Source organism: Bactrocera dorsalis, chromosome 2 (assembly GCF_023373825.1).
Source record: "Bactrocera dorsalis isolate Fly_Bdor chromosome 2, ASM2337382v1, whole genome shotgun sequence".
NCBI classification, from domain to species: domain Eukaryota; kingdom Metazoa; phylum Arthropoda; class Insecta; order Diptera; family Tephritidae; genus Bactrocera; species Bactrocera dorsalis.
In genome coordinates this window covers 49641468-49652175 of record NC_064304.1, presented here as the reverse complement: position 1 = coordinate 49652175, position 10708 = coordinate 49641468, and the positions used below count along the sequence as shown (strand labels likewise).

General features: G+C 38.9%; 1 pseudogene; it reads right to left on the bottom strand.

The window, feature by feature from the left end:
• Positions 1-2943: 2943 nt before the first annotated feature.
• LOC125776103 (uncharacterized) lies at positions 2944-3591 on the bottom strand (annotated as a pseudogene).
• Positions 3592-10708: the final 7117 nt, after the last annotated feature.

Genomic DNA, 10708 nt, shown 5'->3' with positions numbered 1-10708 from the left:
TTCGCCTTCTCCTGGCGTTGTTTTCACTGTCATTATTCAGACTGGAGAAGTGTTAATAAATTTAGTATTCTTTGGGCATCAGTCACTAGATCACATCCAGGGTTCTACAAGAGTATTCTCCGGTCTTAGAACCTTCCGTTAGTCACCAATGTAGGCCAGCTTGTCAAGCTCTTCGTACTCATACATTTCAGTCTCTTTTTTCTATTGTCTGCAAATGCGTGCCGCATTCCACTTGAACTCTCAGTATCTATCCCATCTCGCACGTATTGTGGTCGATTGCATCGACGCGAGGTAGGCAGTCTGTTTTCTCTCCGCTGTGATGCGACACTCCTCATCATACCAGCTGTTCATTTACCTTTTCCGAATATCAATGGTTTCGTTTGCAACTGTACGAAAGGAGCTTGATATGCCATCCCACAGTCCCCTTATTCCGGGTTGCTGACGAATGCTTTCAAAGAACAGGAGTGCAACTCGAGTAGAAAATCGTTCGGGTGTCTGTTGTGATTGCAGCTTCTTTGTGTTTATTGACGTGCGTTTTTTGCTGCACAGAGGCGGGTGCGTATCTTCGCTGCAACAAGATTGTGGTCCAAGTCGATGTTAAGATCTCGGAGTGTACGCACATCTAAAACACGTGTCTTCCGTCTATCATAACGTGATCGATTTGGTTGGTGGCTTTTCGAACCGTAGACAGCCAAGTAGCTTGGGGAATTTTCCTGTGCTGGAATTTAGTACTACAGATAACCATATTTCGAGCCTCCGCGAAGTCGATCAGCCTCAACACTAAGATCACTTTTTTTGCCCACCCTGGCGTTTAAGTTGCCAAGCATGGTTTTGACATCATGAATAAGACAGCTTTCATAGATACGCTCCAAGTGTTTATAGAAGGCATATTTGGTCACATCGTGATTCTCTTCCGTCGGGGCGTGGGTGCAAATCAGCGCTATGTTGAAGAACTTCGCTTGGATGTAGATTGTGGCGAGACGTTCATCCACTGTAGTGAATGCCATGACTCAACGGCTGAGTCTCCACTACTAATCCCACACCGAATTTACGTTCCTTTGTATGTCCACTTTAGTAAACTCGGCAAGGACCTACTCGTTTCAGTCCGGAAGACATCTAAATCTATCACGTATCACCTAAAACTAATCAATTCGAGATGAAATCGGAGTGGCTATCTGTCTGCCGGTCCGCCCGCCCATTCAGGCTATTGCTTGAGTAAGAAGAGAGATATCTAGACGACTTTTCGTATGCACAATCCTTGCTAAAAAGAACAGAATAGCTTCGTAGATGGATGTAATCGGATCTCTGTTACGCCTATAAAATGCCACTAACCGAAAACCAATAAAGTGCTATAAGAAAGCGTTAAATTAAGATATAAAACTTTAATTTGGCACAGGGAAACGCAGTAGCAGGTGGCACCTACATACGAGCCAAAAATTTTGGGAAAGTGGGTATGGCTTCGCCTTCTTATAATTTGAATGTACATGAAATCTAACAAATTCGCCTAGCACAAATAGTCGATCGGAGTCGGTGTGAAAATTGGACGACAGGCGTGGCACCTCCCTATTTTTGGTCTCATATTTCTATGTCATAGTAAACAAATGGTTGAAATCCACATAGTACAATTTTAATTTCCATTTGATACTTTCTCTTTGTTGCGATCTTATAACCTTGGCAGACGGCAGCGTTAAACCGGATTAATTGCATTTTTCGGGATTAATTCAGGAGTTACCACAGCTAACTTCGTTGCTGAATCCAAACATAACTCTCAAAATTTTAGAGAGTTTGTGGGATTTTCGTTAGCAATATCGTTAATAATTGACAACTGTATTCTATTGTGAATGAAAAATAAGAAAAGTGACAGCCGTTTTACGTTTAAATGTAAACAAAGTTATTTTGAAAAGTGACGATTTAAGATAAAAAGTAAGTAATTTTAGTATTTTGCATTGCCTTCTAAACGAAAATTATTATCTTTGTTTAAATTTCAGATGGCTGGCAGAAAAAAGCGTTCAGGGTGGACTTTAAAAGATGAGTTGGAGCTGCTGGAAAAATGGGAGGCACCTTCCTACAACCTCCGGCTTGCAACGCGAAATGCTCGTATATACAATGAGATCTCGCAGAAAATGGCACAAAAATACACCGCCGAGGAAATTCACTGCAAAGTGAAAAACATGACAAAGACACAGTTGAGTTTTTTTAATAATTACATTTCTTCTTTTAACACATTAATAACGCTACTTTCAGAGAGGAGAAAACCATAATTGGCCCTTCTGGTGGTAGTTTCTCGCCTTGGGGGCATAACAATGCATCGCATAGTAAGGTGTACTGCCGTTAATTCGACTTTGTACATAGGGACATATTCCGAGGTAAAAAACTAATTTATTTTATTTATATAAATACATGCATTTATAAAGTTCATTTTTTTTTAGGATTCAACATTAACTCAATTGTTGCCGCCGTCCGACCCATCATTATCACCTCCGTTGCCATCACCATCATGTCCGTTGCCGTCAGCATCACCATCGGCAACAAAAAACGTAATTTTAGGGCCGAGTTGTTAAAGGTTTTAAATAAACAAACTGACATATTAGAAAGGGTTGCGGATGAAACAAAACACGTTTCAGAGGAAATAATTCAGACTGTTCGACAGCACAATAATTTGTCCGAAAGATTTTTAACCCTTATGGAGAACATCGCAGATAAGCTTTAAGTTTAAAATAATTTTATCGTTTTCTTTCTAGTTTTAAATGTTTTGTTATCTCAAAAAAAATTAAATTAAATAATTTTATCGTTTTTTCTAGTCCTAAACCATTATTTAATGAAATGTTTTGTTATTTTCTAGTCTTAAAACATTAGATAATGTAACAAAAAATAAATTCAAATAAAAAATGATTTCTTTAAAAAATGGATGTTTGTAATTATGTGTACTATATTTGTTTTCTGCTACTCTGTACATCTATACTCACGAAAACTCAGAGCTATTGCATTTCTAATAGCCGAAGATGCTGTTTCATCATTTTCCCCAGCTCTTGTAGTGTGATGTGGTTAAATTTCTGTAATTATTTCTGCAGCATTTTGGATCCACGAAGAAGGAATTTCATCATTTTCAATTTTTAGAAAATTGTGCAAAATACAGCATGCATGTATAATAACGTTAACGTTTTTTAGAGCTACCGGTAAACCTCTGCCAATTTTTCTAAATCGGACTTTTAATTGACCGAAAGCATTCTCTATAACTCTGCGACATTTGGATAAACGATAGCTAAATGTTTTTTCTAACACTGGTTGATTTGGTGGGCATGGAAAGAGTATGGAAAAGGCTAAGTAATACGGGGACGTTAACATTTCCAATCATTGTGATACTCTGAGCGGTTTCATGAAATTTCTTTAAGGAACTACCTTCAAAAATGTAAGAATCGTTATTTCTTCCAGTTGACCCAACATGTATGTATATATGTAAATTTTGATCTATAAAATAGTGAAAGGATTTATATAAATATTTCCAATAAATATATGAAATTTACCTATAGTCGCAACTTGCCAGCAGAACAACTGAATACCAGCCCTTATAATTGTAATAATCGATCGCATCTTCCTAAAATCGTGAAATTGTCTACCTAGCGCCTGAAATACGCATCTCATGGCAAAATGTATAAAACAAAAGTTATTTGTCACGTCATTTGCTACCGAAATGGTATATGTGATCATGGCCGTAGGACGAACCGTTCCCGAGATACGAGCGAAAAGGCGGCGCGCCACAGCGCAAGGTGAAAATTGTTGCAGCTCTCAGCTAACCTGTATTGGTCACCCAGAACCCACCGCGTGGAGGTGGCTGCTCTTCGGGTTCCTCCCAAGCCCAACCCAACCAACCAACCATATGTCAGGCTTGTTTTAGTCTGAATCTGTGTCAAATTTATTGATAAAATCAGATTTTGTACTAAACTTTGGCACTTGTTGCCTAGATTTCAGTGTAGAGCGTATAAAACGATCACGAGATTGGGGGCCAATAACTTTAGAAGATGCCTCTGTCACCAGTTTGACGGTTCTCTCGACTGCCACGGTGTGAGAGGGGAATTCACTAAATTTCCATTTATCTGTAGTGTCTCCCGACAGCCCTTTTATGAGTTCTTCGTTAGAAACTGAACAAAGAACTGGTGGAACAGTCGAGGTAGTAGTCTTCCAGTTAATTATATCGTAATAATTATTAGCTTTGAAATATAGCTTTGACACTTTATTACATCTAACCCTTCCATTTACTGCCAGAAGACGGTCAAGGGCCATCTTTCTGACTTCTATCCGTTCGTCAGTCATCATACTAAGGAGAATGTTTTCTGTAAGAGCAAAGAAAGCATTTTGTTGAATGGATGAATCGACAACCTTGCGCAGTTTAGCAGGTAAGCATCTCGACCTTTGAATTGCAGCATAGAGATGGCGCGAGCCATCTTTGATTGAACTGTTGAATCTTATTAAGAACCAAAAAAGTGAGTAAACTGTAAGTATGTACTTGACCACAATCTTTATTTGCTTTGTTGGTTTGTCAGTAGAAATGTATAATGTCAGAATTCTGTTTGCACTGGTGAGCCTTGTTGTTTTGCACTTGTTACCTGGATGCATCGACGCTTAATCTGAGGAACATTGACCGGAAATAACAGCTTCTGATATTTTATAGAGATAAGCTTGGTCTGTGCTAAGTTGGGTCTGATTAATAACCTCAGAAGGTAATTGGCAGGATGGAAAACTTTCAAATTTGACAACAGGCAACTTCTCAAAATCAGGGAGCAGTTTACCTATGTCGCCAGAGAATGTATTTGGACTCTTTGAGACACCATCTATGTGTTCAAAAAGAGCACGAAATGGAAGTTCGTTGAAATGTAGAAGACAAACAACCCACTGTAATAGCCTACCTATTCTTTCTTCTAGTTTCCGAATGATTCCACCTTTCCAACCTGTGTTCGTGTTGGTGCCATCAGCACCGGCAACTTCTAGATGTTCCACATCAACTGAATTATCTTCTAAATGTTGCCATATAGCTTGCGTCTCATCCTCAGCTGACCCGGAAGGAGAGGTGACGTGACCGAAGTAATGAAAACCAGGCTCCGAAACCTGTTCCTCTTTGACAGTGTCGCGGTAGTACTTTTCACCTTCGCTGACTTGTGTAAGTGTATTGTCTTTGCGGCCGTCAAAATGCATCCCATATATAGAGTAAATGCTTTCGGTGTTTGGAGCTTAACTCCAACACCTTTTTTGCCCGTCTAATCTTGTTTGGTTTTAGAGGATGGAAGAGAAAATTCATCATCAGCATCGTTTGGAAGAATCCATGTGCGAACTCGATGAAAAAATATTTATATGGAGACCAGTCCGAAAGTGTCGTATGGCGCAGGGAAATGAATGTAAGTGATAGAACTCGGCGAAATCACCGACAAGAGTGAAGGAAAAAAATATTTCTGTGGAGACCTATCCGAACGTGTCCTTTGGCGTAGGTGAATGAATGTGAGTGATAGCACTCGGCGAAATCAACGTCAAGAAGTGTGGCCGCAAGCCGATTTTCACCTTGCGCAGTGGCGCGCCGCATTTTCGCTCGTATCTCGGGAACGGTTCGTCCTACGGCCATGATCATGGTATATATTCGGTAGCAAATGACGTGACAAATAACTTTTGTTTTATTTCAGACGCTAGGTAGACAATTTCACGATTTTAGGCGAATTTCCGAAATTTCAAGGCCGGAGTTGGGGTTCAAGATGCAATCCGATCTCAAAACAAAAAGTTGCCTTGGAATCAGGAAGTACTAAGGCAACTTTTTCGCACTATTAGAAATCCCAAATCGAAAAAAGTCGACCCACCCTAGTATTCATAATTCTGTTGGTGGGGGTCGAAGAACTAGCTGATTTCCGCCGTTTAATGTTGCTAAATGGTGAATTGAGTTAGAATGTACTTTGACATACGACTTTTATAGGGTAATAAGATAGGGTGACGCTAATTATATGATAATGCAAGGGAATTTATTAATCTTTCGTCACTTCGCATAACTCCTTTAGGGCCGATGAACGGACTTAAAGTCAATCATGAACTTTTCTTCTGTATTTGGAATTTACGGATCAAGGCCTCATATTCTTCTCAGAAATGTGTTTTTGGGTTTGAATAATTAATTTCTTTCGTGTTGTTTTGAACTCTTCCGGGGTTATTTCGGAGTTTGAGTAATCAGCCTCTCCTCTCCTTGGTCAGGATTTACGCAAAACATGAATAAGTAAAAGATAACACGAATAGCTCAAGGAAATGGGGAAAACTTTTTGAGAAAATCATCTGGGGTTATTATCGCAAACGTTTTAACGGGTTTGAATTCCACGGTACGGTTGTATGTTTTTTCCGTTGCTGGAAAATGCTCCTTTTTATGTTGTAGCCATTGTAGGTGTACATCCTCTGTTTGCCAACTTTCAACATGGTTCCAATTATATACTCCCAATTTCTCGGTGATTACAGCGATTCGGTCAGAAACGAAAGTTGTCCATGATCATGGTGGTTTGTTTAACCAAGCGAGGACTATGGTGGAATCAGTCAAAAAATAACTTTTATATTGGGATAGAGTAGAGTCAACAAGGTTAGCTGGAAGGACCGCTCCACAGAGTTCCAATCTGGGTACGGTTTTAATGGGAGCTACTCTTGTTTTCGACACTAAAAGAGTTGTCAATATTTTGTGTCCAACTAAAACCCTACTGTAGAGTTTGCGGAATATGCTTTTCCTGAAGCATCAGAGAAGCCGCACAATTCAATAATGGCTCTAGGGTTAAAATGGGTCCATCTTGGTATTTTACTTTTGTTTATATTTTCATAAACCTTGGCAAAACAGTTGCATCGATGAAGGGAGAGTGGCTTTAGACTTTTATCCCAGTCCGATTTATCCAGCCATATTTGTTGCATTATTATTTTTGCCGTGATTATTATTGGACTAAGCCAACCGGCTGGGTCAAACAATTTCTTTATAGCTGGTAAAACTCCGCGTTTGGTGTGTGCGGGTTCTTTCTCCATTGGGTTGACGTGGAAGAAAAAGTAATCCCTTTGTGAGTTCCATCGAATGCCCAGGGTTTTCGTGCTTTCGGGATCAGAAATGTTAAGTGATTCCGTTTCTAAGAGATGATGCTGTGGAAGTCCTTTGAGAATGTGTGAGTCTACATCATCGGCTAGCTTCATGAGCGTACGGATTGCCAGATACCGTGCACAATTCATACCGAAAGTGACTGTTTCCAATTAGAAGGCTCCTCTTGTGTCTTTCGAGGACTTTCTAAATAGGTTCCTTTGAAACCGAGTATGATCTACGATGAGACCTACGAGTATTAGTCGGTACATTTTCTGTATATCCGCATTAAAAACGAATTGAAAATGTGTGATCAGAATAACAAGGTCTTTCTGTAAGGTAAGCCCGAAATGTAAGACGTCATTTAATTTTTGTGATTTGATGTGGGGCAAGATGCATTAAATACGACTCACAATTTCGTGGTTAAACGGTCGGGTTTAATAACTGCCCAGCGGGTACTGCGGCGAATACTTTCAGAGGTGGAGTATTTTCGTCCCAATGGACCACCGTGGCCACCGCGCAAAGGACTATAAATCTTACCACATGTTATCATCGACCATGCCTCTGTATCATATAGCACGACGGGAATAATGAGGACTTATAGTTTTTTTTGTTCGTCGAAAGAAGACTTCACTTCTCAATTCCCTCTTCAGTCCAAAGTAGCACCTGTTGGCTGGAGATATTCTGACATGGCTAAATCGACTCAGCTCGACATACTATATATGGTCTTCGACCCTTCCGTCTGGGTGTTACAAACTTCGTGACAAACTTAATATACCCTGTTCATAATATGGTATAATGGTATAATTAAGTTGTAATAAACTGTTAGATATTTAAAGAGCAGTTACATTTTAACAACTTTCAAACAACAAGAACAAGGGCAACAAAGAAAGCAAGAGTATTTTATTTTAAAACATCCGTGATGAGGTAAGGCTAAGTTCGGATGTAATCAAACATTTTATGCTCTTGCAACTTGTAAGAACGAATAGGCTAAATTTAATATGTATATTGTATTACGGAGACACACGCACTTAAGGACATACATAGGCCGATGAACTAAAATCTTTGTATGACTACGAAGCACCATCCTATAGCACTGTGAAAAACTGTTACAACGAAGTCAATCGTGGCTGACACTCGCTCAAAGACGAACTCCGTAAAGGTCGTCCAAAAACAGCCGTTGTGCCAGAAAACATCGATGCCGTACGTGAACTGATAATGCAAGACCGTCATGTAACATACCTTCAGACGTTCGATATTGCATGAACACCTGGCCGTAAAAAAAGTTTGTTCTCGTTGGATCCCGCACAATTTGACAATCGCTCAAAAAAAGGCTCGTGTGGATTGGTGTAAGGAAATGCTGAAAAAATACGATCGCGGACGTTTATAAGATCGTCAGAGGTGACGAATCATGGATCTATGCGTATGAGCCCGAAACAAAACAGCAATCGACCGTGTGGGTCTTCCAAGACGAGCCAAATCCAACGAAAAAAAAAACATTTTCGTTGATAAATATGCCTATTATCATTATTAGGCGAGAAATATATATAGCAGCCCTCGTATTCGGCATAAGACTTGTTAAAATCACTTTCATTGAATTTAGTATTTGGGGGTAGCGATAATTCGTATATATAGTAAAGACGGCAGAACGGACAATCAAACAAACATCCGATTTCAATTATTTTCGTCATCCTGATCTCTTAGAACTGCCGCAAAGTTTTGTAGAAAAATATAACCTTAATACAGAAACAGTTTTTCTAATTGATACTTAAAAAACCAAAGTTGTTTATTTTTCCGGTAAACAACATTACGAGACTTATTGTTTTCTGCATAAACAAAAAGTTTTGCCTGTATCCTCTGGTGGGTCTAAGGAAAAAAACTCGTTGTCTGTTAACTTTGCGGTTTTTTATTAAATTGAAAATTTGCCTTTGCTTTGATAGTTTTCCAACCATTGCAAAAATTGTATCCTCTATAAGTTTCAGCGCTTCGTTAAAAATTTGCTCAACGTTGGCTAATGTTATCACTTGGTATCGGTTATCCTGAATGAAATAATACAATGAAATCACGTGAACAGTGTTTGTGTTTATTAAAATTGATATTTCGTGCATCCACCACCAGCGTCTATCAAAAGATTCTTGCGCATTTTTCGTTTAATACCACTCCAAGCTGATCGCATTTCCGACCATATATCATCTAAGGTTCCATTGTCTCCAGCAATTTCTCTTTTCAGAACATCCCAGATTTGTTCATAGGATTAAGGCCGGGCGATTTTGGAGGCCAATGGCGAACTTTATAACCGTTGTCATGCAACCACTTAGTGGAAACTTTAGCCGAATAATTTGAGTCGTTGTCTTGTTGGAATAAAAAGCTCTCCTTTTGTATCCCAAAGTAATTGGAGATGGAGGCGAAATTTTAGCTTAAAATGTCAATATAGTGTTGCAAATCCATCGTCCTAAGTACTTCTTCAAGAGATCCAACATCTTTGGTCATGATCCATTCTGAATCCAGGTTGTTTCCGTGCCCATTGACGGCCGTAAGAGCCTAAATGGTTTAGTTTAGATTCATCTGACCCATTTACATTTCCCCATTCTTTTTTGGTTTGATTCGCATGTTGTCTAGCAAAAGATATCTTCCTTTTAAACCGACAGATCTTAAAGTATTCTGTACATGTTTCAACATAAAATTAATACTATTGTAGCGAACACGGACGATAAAACAACATCGAATCGACAATAAATTGTCAGAATGAACTAGCGAAATCTGTACTTACCAGAATGTTCTAATTTCGGTGTTTTCGTAACAATCTACTATATAAAGGTAAGTGTATAGCTATTGGAACTTTTATTTAACGAGAAATCTGTTACAATATTACGGTTATCAATTAACGACTTGTGTATTTGTACTGCATTTTCATATTTTAAATACCTCAAATCTGACAAAATACGACCCTTAATACTTAGAGATAGTACATTGTTATACTCTTGCAAACAGTTGCTACAGAGTATTATTTTTTGTTTTGTTCATATAACGGTTGTACGTAAAACGTCACCTAAAACTAAACGAGATAGATATAGAGCTATATATATATATATATATAATTGATCAAGATGACGAGAAAAGTTGAAATTCGGTTAATTGCCTATATGTCCGTCCGAGCAAGCTGTGACTTGAGTGAAAATTGAGATACCTCGAAGAAACTTGGTATGTAAGTTCCTTAGTACAAAAAAAATTCGATTTTGTAGATAGGTGTAATCGAACCAGTGCCACGCCCACAAATAGCCATTAAACGAAAACCTGTAAAGTAGCTAAGCACTAAATTAAGATATAAAACTCTAATTTGGCACAGGGCATCGCAGTAATCAGGGGCGCCTGTGGGCAAAAAAATTTGAAAAAGTCACTCCTCATATAATGGTACTGTTCAAAACTACTGAAAACGAAATAAAGCGATAGCTAAATGCGCCAGAAAAATAAGGCCGCCGGGATGGTATGATAAGGCTTTATAGGCGTCAAGGTAAAAATTGAACGATAGGACTGGCACCTCCCACTTTTTGGTGAGATCCCCGACTGATCGATTTCGACAAAATTTGATACGCGGCATTTTTTTCACATTCCTTTGTAATGTTGTGAAAATTAGCGAAA